We start from the raw sequence: 27131 nt of genomic DNA on the forward strand, positions 1-27131 counted from the left end.
TGGTATTTTTTTAAAGTATTGTTTAAAAGTATTTTTGTTAAAACGGTTATGTGTCAAATCATATTTTACATACATTATTTAAGCAGAAAGACACATGCTCTGAAATATGGATCTAAAGCCTATGGCAAAGTGTACTTGAACAATATACTGGTTAATAACAATCGTCTAGAAATAAATGGTTTATCTTCATAACTTCCCATAATGATGAACTTTGAACAAAAATCATTTGATAAACTGTTCTAAAGGATTAGGACTAACAACATTATTTGAAAAAATAACAACATTATTAATCTAATATTCCTTTTAGTTTCCTTTGTTTAATCATTATTTTCAACCTTTGCATGTAAATGTATTTCATACTGGCTTTTTTGTGGGAGATAGAGATCATTTTTTTTTTTGCTACTAGTATAGATAGCTCTTATAAGTTATCTATATTTAACTAAAATGTAAAAATGAATTTCTTTCTTCACATTTTATTTCAATAACAGACTTTGAAATTACAGAGAAATGTGTTGTACTATAAAAATATGTTCATATGTATATAAAGCTAGGGAAAACTGTGCAAATTACTGTAAACCAGGGATCAGCAAAGCAGTAGCCAATTTTCTGCTGGCTCCTATTTTTCTACATATATATATCTATAAATTCCTACACTAACTTCTGTCTGGTTCCAAAATTGTATATAAAGTTTGTCAATTCCTGCTGATAGATTGATAGATAGATGATAGATAGATAGATAGATAGATAGATAGGGCTGGGAATTTCCAGTATTACTGGCAATTAGGAAAGAAATAATTAAGAAATTGCAGTGGACACGTAAAAAAATAGAGCCCCTGACTAGTAATAGTAGATCATTTTTAACAATATATATATATATATATATATATATATATATATATATATATATATATATATATATACACACACATACACACACACAAATGCACATTTATTTATTTTTTTTTGTCTGTGTTATATATAAACATATACACACAATGTAAAAAATATCTTCTATTACTAGTCAGGGCTTTAATTGTTTCACTTGTCCACTGCAAAAAATAAATATATATATATATATATATATATATATATATAAAACATAGAATATATTATATATATATATATATATATATATATATATATATATATATATAGTATATAAAATATATAGTATATATTTATTTAAATGTACATGTTTGTATATATAGAACTTTTTTTAAGAGCGTGAAAGAAATTGTTGCTTGTTTTAAATATATATTTAACAAATATATATATACACACACACACACATATACATTCCTATATACAGACAAAAAGAACAATTCTCAATTTTCTAGAATATAGTTTTTTATATTGAAAGAGAAGTGGAGAAATATCATTTATGCTATAATAAACTGACCCTGCAAATTCATGACATATATTTCCACTTTTCTAAAATCTAGAAATGAATGTGTTAAATATTTTCAAGGTCTATATTTAAAATGTGTTTCTAACAATCTAACAAAAGTCATTATAAATTAAATAAATCACAACTATAAAATTTCACAGTTTATTAGAGTTATAATTCCTACTTCCTCAAATCAAATATTTAGGGTTCACTATATAAAACTATTTGCCACGTTAAATGGTTATTTAGTACTGGAAATGGAAGGTCTGTGTAAGTAACAAAAACAAGCGATTATACTTTGTCTCAACTGACCTTGATGTTCACTTATAAGTCAGTTACCCGTCTACTACTACTCCGGTCTTTGCCGTAATATTTATGAGGCATTTGAGGTCAGGTACAGAACATTCTACCAGGCTCAGAATATACAAGAGATGAGTGGTAAACAAAGAGAAAAAGCCTTGGCAGAAATATCAGTGTACAACATACAAACACAAATCACAATCCTACCTTATGCCAAAGAGAAGAGGAATACCGTAGCATTGTTATAGGGTATAGGGACGTTCCTGTGCACTGATATACTCAAATAATGCCAGCTTCATGCTCCCCTGGTATTTACAATCTTTCCTTCTACAAAGCCGCACAACTTTTAATGAACAGGCATAGAATGGCAGCAAGGAGAGTCACATGCTCTCAGGGATCGTTAGTGTTACACACACAATATCACTTGATGTTAGCACCATATGTTCTCTGTCTCCTGTCTCTAGAGCTACTGACAGTCCCAGCTACCAGGCCTTCCAACTCAGGGAGAATGTATAAAGGCATGCAGGGCTCTCTCGTTATAATTGGATGTGTTAAATTCACAGCCAGCAAAGTAGCTGTAGCAGCATTCACATCTTTCCATGTTGTGCTTTTCTATTTTTAAATCTCTCTAAATTAAATACATAACAGTTTTCTAAATACAAACAGTGACACAAACTTGAACACAATGCACTTCATTTCAGAATTTATTAAGGCAAGAAAATGAGAAACCCATAATGTTTAATTAAAAATGTTTAATTCATCAGCAAAGGTAAATATCACAATCCATGAAACATAAAGCCTGAGTTTTCTTTTGTTCATTTCTTTAGCTACTTTAATTTCTTTTGGTGAAAGTATGTCCTATGAATTGTGAGCTAGAATATATCTAGATCCGATATGGCTTAAAATACTTTAGGAAAGAAGAAAGCTGTAATGTTTTTATATAGAGAGAGAAACATTTTCATGATTCAGATAGAGCATGTAATTTTAAACAACTTTCCAATTTACTTCCATTAAAATAAATGTGCAGTCTTTTATATTTAGAATTGAGTCACCAGATCCTACTGAGCATGTGCAAGAATTCACAGACTATACGTATATGCATTTGTGATTAGCTAATTGCTATCACATGGTACAAGGGGAGTGGAAATAAATTAACTTTGAAATTTGTTATAAAAAAAATCTACTACTCATTTGAAGTTCAGACTAAGTGCTATTGCATTGCCTTGTTATCTTGCATTTGTTGATTATGCAAATCTAATGTGTTGACTGGTCCTTTAATGTCTAATTCATTTTTTTTACACAGACAGTTCACAGCTTCAGCTAATTTTAGATTAAGAGCAGTGGCTTCCCTTTGTCCAGCCAGTTATGAAACAGGATAGCTGTACACTGGCATTCGTTGTAAGAGTGGAGCAGCTAAATTCTCTTTGTAAAACTACAGAAGATTCCAGTCATATCGGCATTTAGTTCCAAAGATGCAAAGGTCACAAATAAAAGGTAACCTTTTTGTGCATAAAAACACTAGAAAGAAAATATGGTTTATTTTTATCTTTTTTTTTTTTACATTAAAATTAAGTATGCTGCCAGAATATTGATAAACCAGCCATAGGGGTCGATTTAACAAGGGCCGAATGGCCCTTGATCCCCTTGTTTCCACGAAACAGTAGTTATGAAGCAGTGGTCAAAAGACCGCTGCTCCATAACTTGTCCGCTGCCTCTTGGGCTGCGGTCTTCAATCCGCCCTATCCTATAAGATCAGGCTGATTGACACCCCCTGCTAGCGGGGCGGCATTGCACAAGCAGTTCTGGTGAACTGCTTGTGCAATGATAAATGCAGACAGCATATGCTTTCGGCATTCAGCAATAAATCACTGAGTTGCAAAAAGATCTATTCCAAACATATGCTTTAAAAGCATCTAAATTGTGATTTTTCTAGTACAATTATTATTTTACAGTCCATGGACAAACTTTGAAAATCATCTTGATTTTAAAAAAATCTTATCTGATGGAGCCAATTAAAGGATATATATAAGTGATCTACTACATTGATAAAGTATATAGTATGTAATACTGTTAGGCTTCTAAAATCAGGTGTATGCACTTCAACCTGTCACAGAAAATGGAACAACACAATTTTCAGAGTCAGTTTGCAGGAAAAAGGGACAAAAAAACATAAATTATGCTTACCTGATAATTTCCTTCTCTTCTGATGGAAAGAGTCCACAGCTGCATTCATTACTTTTGGGAAATTAGAACCTGGCCACCAGGAGGAGGCAAAGACAACCCAGCCAAAGGCCTAAATACTCCTCCCACTCCCCTCATCCCCCAGTCATTCTGCCGAGGAACAAGGAACAGTAGAAGAAATAGGGTGAAAGGTGCCAGAAGAATATAAGGACGCCCCACATAAAACTATGGATGGGGAGCTGTAGACTCTTTCCATCAGAAGAAAAGGAAATTATCAGGTAAGCATAATTTATGTTTTTCTTCTTAAATGGAAAGATTCCACAGCTGCATTCATTACTTTTGGGAAAACAATACCCAAGCTATAGAGGACACTGAATGCCAAGACGGGAGGGTACAATAGGCGGCCCATACTGAGGGCACAGGCCTGAACCTCTACCCAATAAAAAAAAACGCTTCGTCCAAAGCTGAGAAAATTTTAAGAGGAAAAGCCCCTGAGACACTGACTCGCAGTTAGTCCAGAAGCCAAACTAGAGACCGCAAATGACTCGACTGAGCCAACAGTCCTCCAGGAGACACTGTCACCCAACAAACGGTCCCCCACCGCTCATCTCCACAAATGAAGGAGACAACAGCCGAAACCCCCAAGGGGACAAGGCAAAGGAGAACCAAGGAAACTGAAAGGTCCCCTTAATATAAAAAAGAACACCTCCACGAGTGAGCCCAGCTCACAGAGACCCAAAGGGGCCCAAACAGGGAAAGGAGGCCTCGCCTATACCAAGCGAAATCCGGGATAAGACCGGGCACAGAGTGACACAGCGGAAAAACTCCCCTGCCCAGTCATCTATGACTGAAGGCTATAAGGACTGAAAAATCCTTCCCACCTCACGGACCCCCACAGGTCCTCTCGAATGCTTAGTTGAACTTGAAAAACAATGATAACCTGAGCACTCAGCGCTTCTATCGAGCCAGCCAAGCAGAACAGTGGCACGTGTCTGAACAGCCGCAAAACCGAACAAACCTGACAGGACCAGCCTGCACCTAGGGTTCTAACCGGCAAGCTGCTAAATTCTCCCTCATAGGGGAAAAAACAGAAAACAGACATTTGTAACAGAGGACTAACATGTCCAACAACTTCCGAAAAAGTAATAAAGAGTATCAATCCCAGAAGGTTCCCGAAGGAAACAAAAACAAATAAAAGACATCCCATCAGATAAAAATAAAATATAAGGCAACCCGGAGGTTAACGCCCAAAAGACACAGGCCTACCCGCAGGACTAGGCAAACGGAGCCCTATCTCACAAAACTGGGAAAGATGTCAAAAAATGACAATCAGGAGATTACTTCATCCCCACATGTCTAATGAGGTGCACCATTCGTATTATCAGACTGAAAATCCCTGTAATTTGTAACGATAGGGTCATTCAATAACTGAAAAACATGTCTGAGCAACACGCGAAGGTGCGCAATCCTGTAACGGAAGGCACAACACTCAGGGACAGATACCCCCACGGGGAACTGTAGAGGCCCTCCCCAAGGTGGAAGGCCCGGGACAATAGGGCACGAGCACATTCTCAAAGAAACGCCCGGACTCTGCAGACAAACAATCGCCAACATTATGTGGAAGCAAAAACAAGCTGCAACCTCCGGGGAAAACACGCCACCCCGCATGGAGGAACCATAAACTGGGTTACCCGCATGTGCAGAAGTATGATTTGGTAGGGAACTCGCCTCTCGGAGGACAGGACCCCCAGAGGCGGATGGCTCAGCAGTCTCTTGATTCCCCGAGCTTGAGGAACCAGGCGATCTAAAATGGCATACGGAACAAAACTGGTTGACAGGCATCAACGAGGCCACTCCGGATTCATCATCGGACACAGAATCTGAATCAGATATCAAAACAGTCTCAGTATCAGAATCCTCTGTAACTGAATCTGAAATTAACACAGTCTCAGCATCAGAATCCTCCATAGCTGGATAGAGGATATTTAAATATGGACTAAAGTAGTGAAAAATAAAACGGCACCTGACATCCCCAATTGCTGGGGCACTCACCACCTCCTATGACCAGACTTCTGCGGACTAGAAAATCTCCTTCGCCACACAGTCAGGAATGCGGAAATGGAACAACGGAACGTAGTCACGCCGGAACACAAGGTGAACCATACAGTCCAAACCAAAAGGCTGCGTCACTTCCAAAGGCCTCAATGTTCCAACTACGAGCCCAGAAACATTGCACATAAGCAGGTTAAATCACATCACAAACATGATTATAAACCCCCCCCTGTTCAATAACCCCACTCAGGAGATATTAACCCTCGATTCCAAGATACTAAAAGAGACTCACTGAGACCCTTATGTTATAGTTAGACCCGCAAGGTAGCCTCTCGGGAAACATTCACATTACAGTACATTGCAAATAAAGTAAAATGAAACAATCTCACCGGAATCTACGCCGTGGAACAGGAACACGGCCCTTCAAGTGTGACAGATAGTAGCATCGCCTCCGCCATGGATTGGAGAGAAGAAAGCAGGCAGCAAAGCGAGGTCCGATAGCGCTGATTGCTTGAGGAGCTGTTAACATGAGTCAGAATGGTTTTGCAGAAAGAAACTCCCTGCATCGGACTCTAACTTTCATCCAAGCCCTCACTGAGAGACTGACAGGACTACTTAAAACTCCTGTCCCATGCCGAAGAGTACTACCCTCCATAAAAGACAAACAAAAATTTAAAATTCTGACACTTCTCTGCCATCCTCCTGGGATGAAAGGCAAAGAATGACTGGCGGATGAGGGGAGTGGGAGGAGTATTTAAGCCTTTGAGGCCTATCTATCAAGCCATCAACTGTGCTGCATTCGCCGGGACCAATACGCTAGCCTAACATCACGACTGCGGACCTGAATACGATCTCCATATTTATTAAAAAAAGCCGGGAAAAAAGCGGCACACCAAGTACGGGGCGATGAGCAGCGGACTATTGTTAACTAACAGTCATCAATCTCGCTGCTATTCGGCTTTTTCCCAACTTTATTTATACCCTGTCACTAAACACCGCCACTATACTAAAATGTTTAACCCCTATCCCGCCGCAACTAAATAAAAGTATTAACCTCTATTCCGCCGCTCCCGGACCCCGCCGCAACTTTAATAAAGCTATTAACCCCTATCCCGCCGCTCCCGGACCCCACCGCCACTACATAAATGTATTAACCCCTAAACCCCTGGCCTCCCACATAACTAACACTTACAAAACCTATTCACCTCTAAACTGCCAGTCCCCCACATCGCCATAAACTAAATTAAGCTATTAACCCCTAAACCTAACAACCCGCTAACTTTACATTATAATTACCTCATCCCTATCTTATAATAAATTTAAACTTACCTTTAGAATTAAAATAAACTATATTAAACTATTAATTAACCTACCCTAACTATTATACTAAAATTAAATTAAACTATATTAAACTATTAATTAACCTACCTTAACTATTATACTAAAATTACATTAAACTATATTAAACTATTAATTAACCTACCCTAACTATTAAACTAAAACTACATTAAACTAACAATTAAATTAACTATATTACATATTTAAAAACCTAACCCTACTCAAATTATTTAAATCTACATTTAAAAATGACTAAGCTACAAAAAAATAACAACTAAGTTACAAAAAATAAAAAACACTAAGTTACAAAAAATAAAAAACACTAAGTTATACTAAAATTACATTAAACTATATTAAACTATTAATTAACCTACCTTAACTATTATACTAAAATTACATTAAACTATATTAAACTATTAATTAACCTACCCTAACTATTAAACTAAAACTACATTAAACTAACAATTAAATTAACTATATTACATATTTAAAAACCTAACCCTACTCAAATTATTTAAATCTACATTTAAAAATTACTAAGCTACAAAAAAATAACAACTAAGTTACAAAAAATAAAAAACACTAAGTTACAAAAAATAAAAAACACTAAGTTATACTAAAATTACATTGAACTATATTAAACTATTAATTAACCTACCCTAACTATTATACTAAAACTACATTAAACTAACAATTAAATTAAAGGGACAGTCTAGTAAAAAAAAAACTTTCATGATTCAGATAGGGCATGTAATTTTAAACAATTTTCCAATTTACTTTTATCACCATTTATTCTTTGTTCTCTTACTATTCTTAGTTGAAAGCTTAATTAAGGAGGTTCATATGCTAATTTCTTAGACCTTGAAGGTCGCCTCTTAAGAATGCATTTTAACAGGTTTTTCACCACCAGAGGGTGTTAGTTCATGTTTTTCATATAGATAACACTGTGCTCGTGCACGTGAAGTTACCTGGGAGTCATTACTGATTGGCTAAATTGCAAGTCTGTCAAAAGAACAAATAAAGGGGCAGTCTGCAGAGGCTTAGATACAAGATAATCACAGAGGTAAAAAATATATAAATATAACTGTGTTGGTTATGCAAAACTAGGGAATGGGGACTATTGATAACTAACAGTCATCAATCTCGCTGCTATTCGGCTTTTTCCCAACTTTATTTATACCCTGTCACTAAACACCGCCACTATACTAAAATGTTTAACCCCTATCCCGCCGCAACTAAATAAAAGTATTAACCTCTATCCCACCGCTCCCGGACCCCGCCGCAACTTTAATAAAGCTATTAACCCCTATCCCGCCGCTCCCGGACCCCACCGCCACTACATAAATGTATTAACCCCTAAACCCCTGGCCTCCCACATAACTAACACTTACAAAACCTATTAACCTCTAAACCACCAGTCCCCCACATCGCCATAAACTAAATTAAGCTATTAACCCCTAAACCTAACAACCCGCTAACTTTACATTATAATTACCTCATCCCTATCTTACAATAAATTTAAACTTACCTTTAGAATTAAAATAAACTATATTAAACTATTAATTAACCTACCCTAACTATTATACTAAAATTAAATTAAACTATATTAAACTATTAATTAACCTACCTTAACTATTATACTAAAATTACATTAAACTATATTAAACTATTAATTAACCTACCCTAACTATTAAACTAAAACTACATTAAACTAACAATTAAATTAACTATATTACATATTTAAAAACCTAACCCTACTCAAATTATTTAAATCTACATTTAAAAATTACTAAGCTACAAAAAAATAACAACTAAGTTACAAAAAATAAAAAACACTAAGTTACAAAAAATAAAAAACACTAAGTTATACTAAAATTACATTAAACTATATTAAACTATTAATTAACCTACCCTAACTATTATACTACAATTAAATTAAACTATATTAAACTATTAATTAACCTACCCTAACTATTAAACTAAAACTACATTAAACTAACAATTAAATTAACTATATTACATATTTAAAAACCTAACCCTACTCAAATTATTTAAATCTACATTTAAAAATTACTAAGCTACAAAAAAATAACAACTAAGTTACAAAAAATAAAAAACACTAAGTTACAAAAAATAAAAAACACTAAGTTATACTAAAATTACATTGAACTATATTAAACTATTAATTAACCTACCCTAACTATTATACTAAAACTACATTAAACTAACAATTAAATTAAAGGGACAGTCTAGTCAAAAAAAAACTTTCATGATTCAGATAGGGCATGTAATTTTAAACAATTTTCCAATTTACTTTTATCACCATTTATTCTTTGTTCTCTTACTATTCTAAGTTGAAAGCTTAATTAAGGAGGTTCATATGCTAATTTCTTAGACCTTGAAGGCCGCCTCTTAAGAATGCATTTTAACAGGTTTTTCACCACTAGAGTGTGTTAGTTCATGTTTTTCATATAGATAACACTGTGCTCGTGCACGTGAAGTTACCTGGGAGTCATTACTGATTGGCTAAACTGCAAGTCTGTCAAAAGAACAAATAAAGGGGCAGTCTGCAGAGGCTTAGATACAAGATAATCACAGAGGTAAAAAATATATAAATATAACTGTGTTGGTTATGCAAAACTAGGGAATGGGTAAACAAGGGATTATCTATCTTTTAAAACAAGAACAATTCTTGTGTAGACTGTCCCTTTAACTATATTACATATTTAAAAACCTAACTCTACTCAAATTATTTAAATCTACAATTTTAAAAATGACTAAGTTACAAAAAAATAACAACTAAGTTAAAAAAAATAAAAAACATTAAGTTACAAAAATAAAAAACACTAACGGCTAGATTACGAGTTTTGTGTTATGAGTACAAAAGCAGCGTTATAACCCATAACGCTGCTTTTTTACTCATAACGCAAAACTCGTAATCTAGCCGTTAGTGTTTTTTATTTTTTGTAACTTAGTGTTTTATATTTTTTTTAACTTAGTTGTTATTTTTTTGTGAGTAAAAAAGCAGCGTTATGGGTTATAACGCTGCTTTTTCACTACCGCTGCTATTATGAGTCTTGTAGGCATAGCTGTACCGCACACTTTTTAGGCCGTACCGCAAATTAACTTACGCAATTTGCTTTTGCGTAAAGTCTTTTTTCAATGGGACTTCCATAGCGCCGATATTACAAGCTTTTTCTGGGAGGCCAAAAAGTGAGAGGTACAGCCTATCCCGCAATATTCGTAACGCAATCTAAAGTCAGGAGTTATGAGTTTTACGCGACAAAGCTGTAGCATAAAACTCATAACTAAAGTGCTAAAAAGTACACTAACACCCATAAACTACCTATTAACCCCTAAACCGAGGCCCTCCCGCATCGCAGACACTAAAATAAAATGAATAATTGCCCAAACCCTAACCTAAAAATAAAACCCACCCAATAAACCCTTAAAAAAACCTAACACTAACCCCCTAAGATCCACTTACAGTTTTGAAAACCGGACATCCATCCACAATGAAGCCGGAATTAAAGGTGAAAAGATCCTATTGGCTGATGCAATCAGCCGATAGGATTGAGCTTCAATCCTATTGGCTGTTCCGATCAGCCAATACGATTGAGTTCGCATTTTATTGGCTGATTGGAACAGCCAATAGAATGCAAGCTCAATCCTATTGGCTGATTGGATCAGCCAATAGGATGAAAGCTCAATCCTATTGGCTGATTGCAACAGCCAATAAGATTTGTTCCCCCTTAATTCCTATTGGCTGATTCTATCAGCCAATCGGAATGTAAGGGACGTCATCTTGGATGATGTCATTTAAAGGGAAACGTCATTCTTCAAGAGACGTCATAAGAAGAGGATGCTCCGCGCCGGATATCTTGAAGGTGGAGCCGATCCGCGCCGGATGGATGAAGATAGAAGATGCCGTCTGGATGAAGATTTCTTCCCACTTGGATGAAGACTTCGGCCCCCTTGGATGAAGACTTCGGCCCCCTTGGATGAAGACTTCTGCCGGCTTCGCTGAGGACTTTTGCCACTTGGATGAGGATGGATGTCCGGTCATCTAAAACTGTAAGTGGATCATCGGAGGTTACGGTTAGGCTTTTTAAAGGTTTTATGGGTGGGTTTTAATTTTAGGTTAGGGACTTTGGGCAGTAAAAGAGCTAAATGCCCTTTTAAGGGCAATGCCCATACAAATGCCCTTTTCAGGGCAATGGGGAGCTTAGGTTTTTTAGATAGGGTTTTATTTGGGGGGTTGGTTGTGTGGGTGGTGGGTTTTACTGTTGGGGGGTTGTTTGTATTTTTTTACAGGTAAAAGAGCTGATTTCTTTGGGGCAATGCGTAGTTTATTGTAGGCTAGGGTTTTTTTATTTGGGGGGGGTTATTTTCATAGGGCTCTTAGATTAGGTGTAATTCTTTTTTATTTTTGATACTGTGGTTTTTTTTTTTTTGTAAGAAGTGTTTTTTATTTTTTCTAACAGTGTTTTTTATTTTTTGTAACTTAGTTGTTATTTTTTTGTAATTTAGTAATTGTTTATAGTAGATTTAAATAACTTGAGAAGGGTTAGGTTTTTAAATATGTAATATAGTTAATTTAATTGTTAGTTTAATGTAATTTTAGTATATTAGTTAGGGTAGGTTAATTAATAGTTTAATATAGTTTAATGTAATTTTAGTATAATAGTTAGGGTAGGTTAATTAATAGTTTAATATAGTTTATTTTAATTCTAAAGGTAAGTTTTAATTTATTATAAGATATGGATGAGGTAATTATAATGTAAAGTTAGCAGCTTGTTAGGTTTAGGGGTTAATAGCTTAATTTAGTTTATGGCGATGTGGGGGGCTGGCGGTTTAGGGGTTAATCGGTTTAGTTAGTGGTAGTGATGTGGGAGGCCAGGGGTTTAGGGGTTAATCATTTTATTACAGTTGCGGCGGGGTCCGTGAGCGGCGGGTTAGGGGTTAATATATTTATTTAGTTGCGGCGGGGACCGGGAGCGCCAGGATAGGGGTTAATACATTTATTTAGTTGCGGTGGGCTCCGGGAGCGGTGGGATAGGGGTTAATACATTTATTTAGTGGCAGCGGGGTCGGGACGGCAGATTAGGGGTGTTTAGACTCGGGGCTTATGTTAGGGTGTTAGGTGTAAACGTAATTTGTTTTCTACCATAGAAATCAATGAGATATCTGGCAGCATCGATCAGACTCCCATTGATTCCTATGGCATCCGCGGCCTCCAGGGTGGTGGATTGAAAAGCAGGTATGCTGGGCCGGAATAGTGGCGAGCGTACCTGTTAGAAATTTGATAACTTGCAAAAGTTGTCAGATAGTGCCGAATTTGTATTCGGAACATCTGTAATGACGTAAGCATCGATCTGTGTCGGATTGAGACCGGCGGATCGTATGTTACGTCACAAATGTCAACTTTTGCCGGTCTGTAGGCTTTGATAAATGGGTCGAATCAAGCTCGCCACAATTACGCGGCTTGATAAATATCCCTCTTTGGCTGGGGTGTCTTTGCCTCCTCCTGGTGGCCAGGTTCTTATTTCCCAAAAGTAATGAATGCAGCTGTGGACTCTTTCCATTTAAGAAGAAAAGCGATAATTGCGCTAGAAATAAGCTTTTTGCTCTCAGGTTGCGCTCATATTGTTATTAGTTGAAAGTAAACTGTTTTCGCTCTTGCGCTAACCTGAAAAGCACAAGAAGCCGAAGTTAGAATATCGTGTGTGTTCACATATTCCCCCATAGAAGTCATTGGAGAAAAAAGTAGAAAAAAAATCTAACACCCCACTCTCGCGCAAACCCGATCGCATCTCATTTGCACTAACTCAACATGAAAATATGAATATTTCACATTCCGATGTTCTGCACATAGCAGAATATGTTCTATTTTTTCAAAAATAAATATTTCCATATACATTTGATTGATGGTATTTTGGTAAATAGATATCTATACCTATATGTATATACATGATTATATATAGGTATTGATATATACGGATATATATAGGAATATCTATTTAGAAATACATAGAACATATCACCCTGTCTGCAGAACATTGGAATGTGACATATTTACAGTAAATAAATAGTTAAAACCTTTATTAAATATGAATATTGCATTCATATGATTTTACATGTTTTCATCTACATAACGGCAAAGGGCTCCAACACACTTCTATATATGTGTCTATATGTATACATATTGTGTTTTTGTGTTTTATATGTGTATATGTCTGTAAATACATATATACACATATAAATACATATGTACACATACCCATAGACATATATATATATATATATATATATATAAACTTTCTTTTAAGGAGGGCACTCACAGGAATTTTTCATGCCAAACAGTATAGACTTTATTTCCAAATAATTGAATAAACAAATTGATTGTCGATGTTTCAGCCCCAATGTGGGCCTTTCTCAAGACAAAAATGTTATTACTTAGTAGCGATCAACATTGCTCACGACGGCAAACAAGCCGACCTCCCAACCGACAGGCTAGATTAACCATGATCAAAAATTCCTGCGAGTGCCCTCCTTCTAGGGCTGCAACTAACGATTATTTTCATAATCGATTAATCGGCTGATTATTTTTTTTATTAATCGACTAATCGGATAAAAAAAGAATCAATAATTGTTTCCTATATTTTAAATAAAATCCACATACTGAGTGTTACAAATATAAACTTCAGACTAAAACTTTACATTAACGCAACTGTTTGTCCAATTTTTAAGCAGCAGAGCACAGTTTTATAATTAAACAAAACAAAAACTGTTTGGAAAGAGGTAGAACTAGAAAGAGTTAGACTATCACTGTTAATAACATTCTGTTATTCACTCTTTCAGAAACTTTGCATTGAAATGCAAAAATCTCAACATGTCCACATGCTTCTGGCTAAATCTAGTTCTCTGTTTGCAGCTAAATTTCCTGCAGCAAAGAGGCACTCAGATGGTGTTGAGGTGTATAAGTAGGGTTTTGCCCATTTCACAAGTGGGATATTTATCTTTGTTAGCTCGTCACCAATGCAAAGTGTTTTTCACCTTGGCAAGGGGCCTGTCAATAAAGTAATCCTTGACTTCATTCTTATATAAAAAATATCTTGAATATCTATATGCAATGGTAAATAACCAGCTATAGTGTTAGGGGAAAATAACTAGTCTGCTCTAAAAATAACAGATATATACTTATAAAGTATGAATCTGGTACATATCCCAATTTATTAAAAATATAAAAAAACAATAAAAAACAAAATCAAAAGTGCTAAGGACTATATATAAATAACAGGACAAAGCCTTACACCTTTATTTATACAGTACATATAATCAGCAATAGCAAGCAATACGCTAATAATTGTGCAAACAGATAATAGTGCACATCAATTCAAATAACTCCCATCAATCTAGGGGCTAGGTGTAAATAACAAGCTCAGCACTATATCATGAAAAGTTCCAAATCGCCTGATTTAATATAAATAATCCAAATGATGACTATTATATCTGGGTTGCACATAAGCCAGGGGTAGTTGTAAACGTATACTGTCCTGAAAAAGTGAAAAGTAGACGTCTGTAGACGTCCTTTAGGCTAAGGACATAACCATAAAAACACAATACCATGTGCAGGAGTTCATTGGAGTGAAGCAGCTGGTGTTGTGCACAGACCAACTAATCGATTATGAGATTCGTTGACAACTATTTTCATAATCGTTTATTGCAGCTCTACCTCTTTCTAAAAGAAAACAGAATTTATGTTTACCTGATAAATTACTTTCTCCAACGGTGTGTCCGGTCCACGGCGTCATCCTTACTTGTGGGATATTCTCTTCCCCAACAGGAAATGGCAAAGAGCCCAGCAAAGCTGGTCACATGATCCCTCCTAGGCTCCGCCTACCCCAGTCATTCGACCGACGTTAAGGAGGAATATTTGCATAGGAGAAACCATATGGTACCGTGGTGACTGTAGTTAAAGAAAATAAATTATCAGACCTGATTAAAAAAACCAGGGCGGGCCGTGGACCGGACACACCGTTGGAGAAAGTAATTTATCAGGTAAACATAAATTCTGTTTTCTCCAACATAGGTGTGTCCGGTCCACGGCGTCATCCTTACTTGTGGGAACCAATACCAAAGCTTTAGGACACGGATGAAGGGAGGGAGCAAATCAGGTCACCTAAATGGAAGGCACCACGGCTTGCAAAACCTTTCTCCCAAAAATAGCCTCAGAAGAAGCAAAAGTATCAAACTTGTAAAATTTGGTAAAAGTGTGCAGTGAAGACCAAGTCGCTGCCCTACATATCTGATCAACAGAAGCCTCGTTCTTGAAGGCCCATGTGGAAGCCACAGCCCTAGTGGAATGAGCTGTGATTCTTTCGGGAGGCTGCCGTCCGGCAGTCTCGTAAGCCAATCTGATGATGCTTTTAATCCAAAAGGAGAGAGAGGTAGAAGTTGCTTTTTGACCTCTCCTTTTACCGGAATAAACAACAAACAAGGAAGATGTTTGTCTAAAATCCTTTGTAGCATCTAAATAGAATTTTAGAGCGCGAACAACATCCAAATTGTGCAACAAACGTTCCTTCTTTGAAACTGGTTTCGGACACAGAGAAGGTACGATAATCTCCTGGTTAATGTTTTTGTTAGAAACAACTTTTGGAAGAAAACCAGGTTTAGTACGTAAAACCACCTTATCTGCATGGAACACCAGATAAGGAGGAGAACACTGCAGAGCAGATAATTCTGAAACTCTTCTAGCAGAAGAAATTGCAACTAAAAACAAACCTTTCCAAGATAATAACTTAATATCAACGGAAGGTAAGGGTTCAAACGGAACCCCCTGAAGAACTGAAAGAACCAAATTGAGACTCCAAGGAGGAGTCAAAGGTTTGTAAACAGGCTTAATTCTAACCAGAGCCTGAACAAAGGCTTGAACATCTGGCACAGCTGCCAGCTTTTTGTGAAGTAACACAGACAAGGCAGAAATCTGTCCCTTCAGGGAACTTGCAGATAATCCTTTTTCCAATCCTTCTTGAAGGAAGGATAGAATCCTAGGAATCTTAACCTTGTCCCAAGGGAATCCTTTAGATTCACACCAACAGATATATTTTTTCCAAATTTTGTGGTAAATCTTTCTAGTTACAGGCTTTCTGGTTTCTGGCCTGAACAAGAGTATCGATAACAGAATCTGAGAACCCTCGCTTCGATAAGATCAAGCGTTCAATCTCCAAGCAGTCAGCTGGAGTGAAACCAGATTCGGATGTTCGAACGGACCCTGAACAAGAAGGTCTCGTCTCAAAGGTAGCTTCCAAGGTGGAGCCGATGACATATTCACCAGATCTGCATACCAAGTCCTGCGTGGCCACGCAGGAGCTATCAAGATCACCGACGCCCTCTCCTGATTGATCCTGGCTACCAGCCTGGGGATGAGAGGAAACGGCGGGAACACATAAGCTAGTTTGAAGGTCCAAGGTGCTACTAGTGCATCCACTAGAGCCGCCTTGGGATCCCTGGATCTGGACCCGTAGCAAGGAACTTTGAAGTTCTGACGAGAGGCCATCAGATCCATGTCTGGAATGCCCCACAGCTGAGTGACTTGGGCAAAGATTTCCGGATGGAGTTCCCACTCCCCCGGATGCAATGTCTGACGACTCAGAAAATCCGCTTCCCAATTTTCCACTCCTGGGATGTGGATAGCAGACAGGTGGCAGGAGTGAGACTCCGCCCATAGAATAATTTTGGTCACTTCTTCCATCGCTAGGGAACTCCTTGTTCCCCCCTGATGGTTGATGTACGCAACAGTTGTCATGTTGTCCGATTGAAACCGTATGAACTTGGCCCTCGCTAGCTGAGGCCAAGCCTTGAGAGCATTGAATATCGCTCTCAGTTCCAGAATATTTATCGGCAGAAGAGATTCTTCCCGAGACCAAAGACCCTGAGCTTTCAGGGATCCCCAGACCGCGCCCCAGCCCATCAGACTGGCGTCGGTCGTGACAATGACCCATTCTGGTCTGCGGAATGTCATCCCTTGTGACAGGTTGTCCAGGGACAGCCACCAACGGAGTGAGTCTCTGGTCCTCTGATTTACTTGTATCTTCGGAGACAAGTCTGTATAGTGCCCATTCCACTGACTGAGCATGCACAGTTGTAATGGTCTTAGATGAATGCGCGCAAAAGGAACTATGTCCATTGCCGCTACCATCAACCCGATCACTTCCATGCACTGAGCTATGGAAGGAAGAGGAACGGAATGAAGTATCCGACAAGAGTCTAGAAGTTTTGTTTTTCTGGCCTCTGTCAGAAAAATCCTCATTTCTAAGGAGTCTATTATTGTTCCCAAGAAGGGAACCCTTGTTGACGGAGATAGAGAACTCTGTTCCACGTTCACTTTCCATCCGTGAGATCTGAGAAAGGCCAGGACAATGTCCGTGTGAGCCTTTGCTTGAGGAAGGGACGACGCTTGAATCAGAATGTCGTCCAAGTAAGGTACTACAGCAATGCCCCTTGGTCTTAGCACAGCTAGAAGGGACCCTAGTACCTTAGTGAAAATCCTTGGAGCAGTGGCTAATCCGAAAGGAAGCGCCACGAACTGGTAATGTTTGTCCAGGAATGCGAACCTTAGGAACCGATGATGTTCCTTGTGGATAGGAATATGTAGATACGCATCCTTTAAATCCACCGTGGTCATGAATTGACCTTCCTGGATGGAAGGAAGAATAGTTCGAATGGTTTCCATCTTGAACGATGGAACCTTGAGAAACTTGTTTAAGATCTTGAGATCTAAGATTGGTCTGAACGTTCCCTCTTTTTTGGGAACTATGAACAGATTGGAGTAGAACCCCATCCCTTGTTCTCTTAATGGAACAGGATGAATCACTCCCATTTTTGACAGGTCTTCTACACAATGTAAGAATGCCTGTCTTTTTATGTGGTCTGAAGACAACTGAGACCTGTGGAACCTCCCCCTTGGGGGAAGTCCCTTGAATTCCAGAAGATAACCTTGGGAGACTATTTCTAGCGCCCAAGGATCCAGAATATCTCTTGCCCAAGCCTGAGCGAAGAGAGAGAGTCTGCCCCCCACCAGATCCGGTCCCGGATCGGGGGCCAACATTTCATGCTGTCTTGGTAGCAGTGGCAGGTTTCTTGGCCTGCTTTCCCTTGTTCCAGCCTTGCATTGGTCTCCAAGCTGGCTTGGCTTGAGAAGTATTACCCTCTTGCTTAGAGGACGTAGCACCTTGGGCTGGTCCGTTTCTACGAAAGGGACGAAAATTAGGTTTATTTTTTGCCTTGAAAGGCCGATCCTGAGGAAGGGCGTGGCCCTTACCCCCAGTGATATCAGAGATAATCTCTTTCAAGTCAGGGCCAAACAGCGTTTTCCCCTTGAAAGGAATGTTAAGTAGCTTGTTCTTGGAAGACGCATCAGCCGACCAAGATTTCAACCAAAGCGCTCTGCGCGCCACAATAGCAAACCCAGAATTCTTAGCCGCTAACCTAGCCAATTGCAAAGTGGCGTCTAGGGTGAAAGAATTAGCCAATTTGAGAGCATTGATTCTGTCCATAATCTCCTCATAAGGAGGAGAATCACTATCGACCGCCTTTATCAGCTCATCGAACCAGAAACATGCGGCTGTAGCGACAGGGACAATGCATGAAATTGGTTGTAGAAGGTAACCCTGCTGAACAAACATCTTTTTAAGCAAACCTTCTAATTTTTTATCCATAGGATCTTTGAAAGCACAACTATCCTCTATGGGTATAGTGGTGCGTTTGTTTAAAGTGGAAACCGCTCCCTCGACCTTGGGGACTGTCTGCCATAAGTCCTTTCTGGGGTCGACCATAGGAAACAATTTTTTAAATATGGGGGGAGGGACGAAAGGAGTACCGGGCCTTTCCCATTCTTTATTAACAATGTCCGCCACCCGCTTGGGTATAGGAAAAGCTTCTGGGAGCCCCGGCACCTCTAGGAACTTGTCCATTTTACATAGTTTCTCTGGGATGACCAACTTGTCACAATCATCCAGAGTGGATAATACCTCCTTAAGCAGAATGCGGAGATGTTCCAACTTAAATTTAAATGCAATCACATCAGGTTCAGCTTGTTGAGAAATGTTCCCTGAATCAGTAATTTCTCCCTCAGACATAACCTCCCTGGCCCCATCAGACTGGGTTAGGGGCCCTTCAGAAAAATTATTATCAGCGTCGTCATGCTCTTCAGTATCTAAAACAGAGCAGTCGCGTTTACGCTGATAAGTGTTCATTTTGGCTAAAATGTTTTTGACAGAATTATCCATTACAGCCGTTAATTGTTGCATAGTAAGGAGTATTGGCGCGCTAGATGTACTAGGGGCCTCCTGAGTGGGCAAGACTCGTGTAGACGAAGGAGGGAATGATGCAGTACCATGCTTACTCCCCTCACTTGAGGAATCATCTTGGGCATCATTGTCATTGTCACATAAATCACATTTATTTAAATGAATAGGAATTCTGGCTTCCCCACATTCAGAACACAGTCTATCTGGTAGTTCAGACATGTTAAACAGGCATAAACTTGATAACAAAGTACAAAAAACGTTTTAAAATAAAACCGTTACTGTCACTTTAAATTTTAAACTGAACACACTTTATTACTGCAATTGCGAAAAAACATGAAGGAATTGTTCAAAATTCACCAAATTTTCACCACAGTCTCTTAAAAGTATTGCACACCAAATTTGGAAGCTTTAACCCTTAAAATAACGGAACCGGAGCCGTTTTGAACTTTAACCCCTTTACAGTCCCTGGTATCTGCTTTGCTGAGACCCAACCAAGCCCAAAGGGGAATACGATACCAAATGACGCCTTCAGAAAGTCTTTTCTAAGTATCAGAGCTCCTCTCACATGCGACTGCATGCCATGCCTCTCAAAAACAAGTGCGCATGAGGCTCTGCCTATGCTTAGGGAAAGCCCCTAAAGAATAAGGTGTCTAAACAGTGCCTGCCGATATTATTATATCAAAATACCCAGATAAAATGATTCCTCAAGGCTAAATATGTGTTAATAATGAATCGATTTAGCCCAGAAAAAGTCTACAGTCTTAATAAGCCCTTGTGAAGCCCTTATTTACGATCGTAATAAACATGGCTTACCGGATCCCATAGGGAAAATGACAGCTTCCAGCATTACATCGTCTTGTTAGAATATGTCATACCTCAAGCAGCAAGAGACTGCTCACTGTTCCCCCAACTGAAGTTAATTGCTCTCAACAGTCCTGTGTGGAACAGCCATGGATTTTAGTGACGGTTGCTAAAATCATTTTCCTCATACAAACAGAAATCTTCATCTCTTTCTGTTTCTGAGTAAATAGTACATGCCAGCACTATTTCAAAATAACAAACTCTTGATTGAATAATAAAAACTACAGTTAAACACTAAAAAACTCTAAGCCATCTCCGTGGAGATGTTGCCTGTACAACGGCAAAGAGAATGACTGGGGTAGGCGGAGCCTAGGAGGGATCATGTGACCAGCTTTGCTGGGCTCTTTGCCATTTCCTGTTGGGGAAGAGAATATCCCACAAGTAAGGATGACGCCGTGGACCGGACACACCTATGTTGGAGAAAGTTTCTACATACATCCATGAGGACTGCACCCGGGTAGTGAGTACACATTGGAGGTTGGAGTGCTGGGCTACCGGCTATATATATATATATATATATATATATATATATATACACACACACAAACATACATATACTTCATTTGAGATGTCTATGTATGTATCTCTATGTTAGAGACCCTTTGGCTGCCATTTTTTTTTTTTTTACTTTTTTATCTAACCTAAGACCTCCTATCTTTGAGTCTTTATAACTTTTGTGTGCAATATTGTTTTGAATATTTTTTATTAGATAGTGCTATTATGAGTGTAACTATACTTTGAAATGTATTTGTGATGTGTTTTTTAACACTTTTATGTTTGGCGAAACAGATAACCAGAGCTCTGAAGTTTCGGTAATCATTGTAGCATAAATCACGATTGCGCTCAAACGATCGCATTTACTTTCAAGTTGTAATAAGAGCGATAAGACTGATGAGCGCAAACCCTCGCAATAAACCTGTTATTGCTCTGGCACAGGCGTTTGCACTCCACTTGTAATCTAGCCCCTTATTGGGACTCAAATTCAAATGGTCTCTCCCTTTAAACATAAACAATTCTCCATTGATATAATTTGCATAGTGAGTGTGTTAAAGGGACATAATACCCATATGATAAATCACTTGAATGTGAAGCAGTGTAACTGTAAAAAGCTCGCAAAAAAAAATAATCACCCGATCATCTTAATGCAAAAAGAAAGATATTTTACCTCAAATTTCTTCAGTTTATAATAATATGTGCTAAGTGAACCGTTATCCTTTCATATACTGTCTGCTGCATATTGGGGGAAAAAACAAAACAGCCAATCAGCTTCAGTGGTGCTGATGTTGCACTTTGCTTTACTGGAATCTCATGAGATTTCACTGAAATCTCACAAGATTTCATAGTAAACATCATGAAACCAAGGAGGGAAATAACATGACGGTGCCTGCATTTTACAGATGCATGCTCCCTTGCAAGTCCTGGGACCGGTATCTTGATTGGCTGCTTAAATTCCCTTTACATTGGGATGTGGCTACTGGGATCTCTCTTTTTTCATAGAGATATTCAAGTGATATTTCCTAGTCAGCTTTTTACAGATATTCATATATGCTGCATCACTTTCAGGTGTTTCATCATTTTGGTATCATCCATTTAATTTATATCTTTTATCTATAGTTAAGACAATACAAATGACTAAATGTCTGTCTAGATACCCAATTAAATGAATAACTGCTAGACAAATGAACTCATTGGATAAAGGGCCTGACTCTGATTGGTTTCCCAGATTCGCGTCTCATTAGAGACATTTGTTATCAAACAATCATCTATTAAACTCTACACTGGACCCCTCCTAAAGTAAAACTTGGCAAATACCAGGGTGCCATAGCAACCAAGGAAATGTGGTGGTTACATGGCTGCATTTATTTTATTTGCAGCTGTCAAGCTAGCAGTGCTGCTTCTCTTCACTGAAAAGGAACAATGTGCTCCAAGCAACCAAAGGGTTGCATCATTGCCGCAAGTGTAATATGCAGCATTTAAGGGACATGAAACCCAATTTTTTTTCTTTCATGATTCAGATAGAGAATACAATTTTAAACAACTTTCTAATTCACTTATATTATCTAATTTGTTTCATTCTCTTGGTATCATTTGTTAAAGGAGCGGCAATGCACTACTGGTTTCTAACTTAACTCATGGGTGAGCCAATCACAATCAATATATTTATGCAGCCACCAATAAACCTGCTGCTCATGAGCTTGCCTAGATAAACCTTTCAGCAAAGGATAACAAGAGAAGGAAGCAAATTAAATAATAGAAGTAAATTGGAAAGTTGTTTAAAATTGTATTCTCTATCTAAATCATGAATGTCTAATTATGACTTTACTGTCCCTTTAATTTAATACCTTGATTGGATATCTATCTTCCATCAATTCAATGTTGAACCTACACTATTTTACAGGCAATCAAAGGATTTAAAAAAATTAGCTGTCTACGTCTCTGATCAATAAAGGGGTTACAACACTGTTGCAAGAATTTAAGAATCAGTGGCTGTTGCAAACAATAGATCACAGCATACTTATTGTTTTATTTTAAATGATCACTGCACATTTACGAATATAACTTTCTACTGAATGCCAGGGTGATGATATTTGGTTTAAAAAAAAATCCTTTTAAAGGAACATTAAACTCATAGTAAATATCAGCAATTAATTGGAAAATAATTTTTTTTTAATAATTTTGCAATGTAATTTTGATAGCACAATTTACAAGGTTATGCAAATCAATAGCAAATCAGAGATACACGTCTAGTTGGAATCCATTTTCCTGCTTATCACTGTTTTAACCAATTAATATGTAATATATAAATGATCTTGTGCTCTGATCTAACCAATCATCATATAGAATGTGGCATACTCAGACAAAATTCACCACACTGAAGTATGATGGTGGTATTACAGCTCTTTGGGAATGGAACTAAAATATAGGTATGTTACAGCAAAATAAGGCAGAATAAATAATGAATGTATAAATGAATGTTATTTTTTAATTAAACATTTTGCACCAGAGTATGAGTGACGGGCTAACAGTTATACGCATTTCAAAAGGGGTTTATCACAGGTGTTTGGCCGCATAGGCTTTAGCGCTGGTATTACAAGTTGTATTTACTGTAAATATTTTACGAATACAATGTTCTGCACATAGCAGAATATGTTCTATGTATTTTTAAATAGATATTCATATACATATCTCTATATTTCTATACCTATATATAACTATATATATATATATATATATATATATATATATATATATATATATATATATATATATATTTGTGCAGAAAACCATCAGATATATAGAAACATGTATTTATGAATAAATAGAAGATATTCTGCTATGTGAAGAACATTGAAATGTGAAATATTATTTTTTTTCATGTCGGGTTAGCACACTTGAGAATATGCAATCGATTTGCGTGCAAGTAGGGTGTTATGTTTTTTCCCACACACATTTTTTGCTCCATTTACTACTATGGAGAAATATGTTAAAGAATGTGCGATCTCGGGTCAGCTCTCATGCGAAAACAGTTTACTTTCAACTTGTAATATGAGTGTAACCCGACATATGAAAAAAGCTTACTTGTAGCCGAGTTAGCGCTCATGCGGGAGCATTAAATACTTCTCCACTTGTAATCTGTCCCTTTACGGGGAAATTAAAAATAGAATTTAATGTCCCTTAAATTCTAAAAGTTCTTACTATGCGAAAATAAGGCATTTAGCTGTCACCCTTATGCTCTCTAATCTTAGTCTAACATCAATTCCTATTCTTCCTATGGTCAGTAACAGCTTGTAAATATTTCACAATCTGTTTGGCATTTTACAGCTTACTGCTTTTACAGCACCTCATGTGACAAGCCTTGGTTCACTACTGTGCTATTTCAAGAAGAGGACTATGATTTTTTTGCCTCCCATGTTCTCACCCCTTTACACAGACTCGCTACTTACTGTGTTGTGTTGAGTAAATAAAATAGTTTAAAAAAAGAACAACTTAAACAGTTACTGGACATCTGTTAAACTCCTACAATTCAGAGCCAAACGTAGGAAACATCTCTGCTCACATACTATAAGTAGCATATGATAAAACTGGTGAATTAACAAACGTAATTCTGTATTTGTAGCTAGGAGTAGAACAGTGACTGTGAAAGTTTGACACTTTATATATATAAAAAAGATTGCTATTTTATGCCCGATTTGGTAAATGTTAGTAGGCAGGTTGTGGACCTAAGCTTCTCCCGTGCCCACATATCTCCATAGAAGGAAGTATACTACATTTATACATCCAGAAACAAATAACTTCTACACAATCACTAAATATTTGAACCAGACCTTCTCTCTTATTTAATAAACCATCTCCCCCACATATATTCTTTTTCTAAGTCCAAAATCAAGGATAAAAGTCACCTTTTTGAAAAATTGGAGACCCCATATGTACTCCTTTGAATAATGCTGGTGGCCAGTCATTTTCCTGCTGAGTAAAATAATGTCAGCAATCCTTTCTGGTAACTAACAAAAGTAAAGAATTAAATAAGGAATATTCATAAAGGACATAATGAGGTAGTTTATACTAGCCTAGTTCTTCACTGTTTCTATGTATAAAACATTTTTAAAGATATGTATGAAAGCTCTGGATTGTGTGCCTGCCACTCATATTTTTAAAGCTTTGGAGAAAGAATCTTTCATGTTCAATCTGCATATTTCAGCTGGAAGTTAAAAGCAGAGGACAGACTGAGAGCAATGGGCATACATACATCCTATGGGCTACCAGCTGGACGTGCCTGCCATATAGAGAGGTCAGCATGCAGCATTCATGGAACAGCATGTGACTATTTAGGGTGAAGAGTTGCGAGTATGTAACAGGATACATAGACTGCTTCCCTTCCCATGTCTAGGTTTCAATGACATGTCTACAATGTGTCCTTCTCAGGCTCAACCACACCTCTTAGTATCTGTGTTGGCTCTGGATATGTAACTTCTTGCAAAGCTCTGGGAGGGGACCTTGTTAACGGCATTTGTATCAACTGGATCAGTGCCAATGGGGAAATTATATATATACAGTATATCATTCTATGTATAATGGTCCAAAGCATGCAAATCACATGAACATCAATGTAAATAGAATATATGAAAATGTACATTTCTAACACTCATCATGCACAATTTATATATACTAAGTTGCATTATTAACACTTCTATACACAACCTCTTGTTCTGTTATTTCACTGCCTTCTTTTTTACAGTTCCCAATAACAAATGTAAATTAGTGCAGCCTTCTGTGACCATCAAGTTGTTGGAGCAAAAGGAAAAAAAAATATTTGAAGTTAAAGATTTTCCTTTGCGTTCCGCAGAAATATTTGACTGATTTTATTAAAATATCTGCTAGTCATTAGAGAAATTAGTTTATAGAATGAATAAGTTCCCACGGGAACAGGGCCCTCAATTCCCTCTGTATTTGTCTGGTGTCTTTTATATCGTATTGTACTGTACCCATGGACAGCGCTGCGGAATCTGTTGGCGCTTTATAAATAAAGAAGAATAATAATAAATATGTTCAGATTAATTAAGAATAATACATAAAATAAGTAATACTGTACATTTCCAATAAATGATGCTGATCTGCACTTACTGCAAAGTTAACAAAAGCTTATGGAAAATAATGGAAACCTATTTAGTCCTGTTTTTGAGACCTTATATCAAGCAATTGATATATATGTGCTACATTAGTCATTTAAATGTACCAAACAATTGTTTAGGCATTTTCTGAGAGCCAGATAGGATGCTGCCATCAATATATTGAAGAGTTCACTTAAATCCCCCAGGGAAAGATAACATTATTACTAGATAGTTCCAGCATCATCTTCCTGCTGTTAAGTGTCATGTATGGCATTTGAAACATTTCTAAAGGCTCATTATACAGATAGTGACCACAGGGCTTCTGAAATGAAAAATCCTTGTGCAACAGTATATGATTATGCACTTTAACATCACGGTTCCAGTTACCCAGGATAGACCTAACCAGGGCACTTTATTGTGAGAAAAAGAAATCCTTTCTTTTACAACAGTTCTATTCTAACCAATTAGAATTTTCCGTGTGAAAAGAATCTGTATTCAAGATTTTTTTTAAGTTTTTTTTAGGCATTCTAAACCATCAGAAGCAAAACCGTTTGTTTTAGCTAAACTACCCAAATAACATAAATCTACCAAGAAAAATTTGGATAAGCATATAAAAAAAACTTTTACAAATGGGCTTTTCATCAAAAAGAAAAAAATAGTACATAAGTAGCCAATATCAAACAATAATAAAAAAATATCATTTTATCTAATTAATTCACTATTGATGATTATTGCCTAAGGCAGTTTTCTCAATATCAAAAAAAATATCAATTCATTGGGTGACGATTTATCAATGTCTGTCCGACATGATACGCTGTAGCATATCATGTCCGACATACATCGCTGAATGCCAACAGCATGAGCTTTTGGCATTTAACATTGCACAAGCAGTTCACCAGAACTGCTTGTGCAATGCCGCCCCCTGTAGATTCGTGGCCAATCGGCCGCTAGCAGGGGGTGTATCAGCCCAATTGTATAGGATCGGGCGGATTGCAGACCACAGCCTCAGAGGCAGCGGACCAGTTATGGAGCAGCGTTTTTTAGACCACTGCTTCATAACTACTGTTTCCTGAAGGCTCGCGCGGAAAC

General features: G+C 37.4%; 1 protein-coding gene across 5 annotated transcripts in view; it reads right to left on the reverse strand.

Moving 5' to 3' along the window:
- RBM20 (RNA binding motif protein 20) overlaps positions 1-27131 on the reverse strand; it is a 415808-nt gene that overhangs the window by 207482 nt on the left and 181195 nt on the right. Inside the window, exon 1 of one of the 5 annotated variants that reach the window (XM_053692752.1) lies at positions 1895-2165. The exons of the other annotated variants lie outside the window; for them this stretch is intronic. The gene's annotated coding sequence lies outside the window, so the exon portion shown is untranslated. Of the gene's footprint in view, positions 1-1894; positions 2166-27131 lie in introns of those variants that run through there. 5 annotated transcript variants of the gene reach the window in all.

Source organism: Bombina bombina, chromosome 9 (assembly GCF_027579735.1).
Source record: "Bombina bombina isolate aBomBom1 chromosome 9, aBomBom1.pri, whole genome shotgun sequence".
Taxonomy (NCBI): domain Eukaryota; kingdom Metazoa; phylum Chordata; class Amphibia; order Anura; family Bombinatoridae; genus Bombina; species Bombina bombina.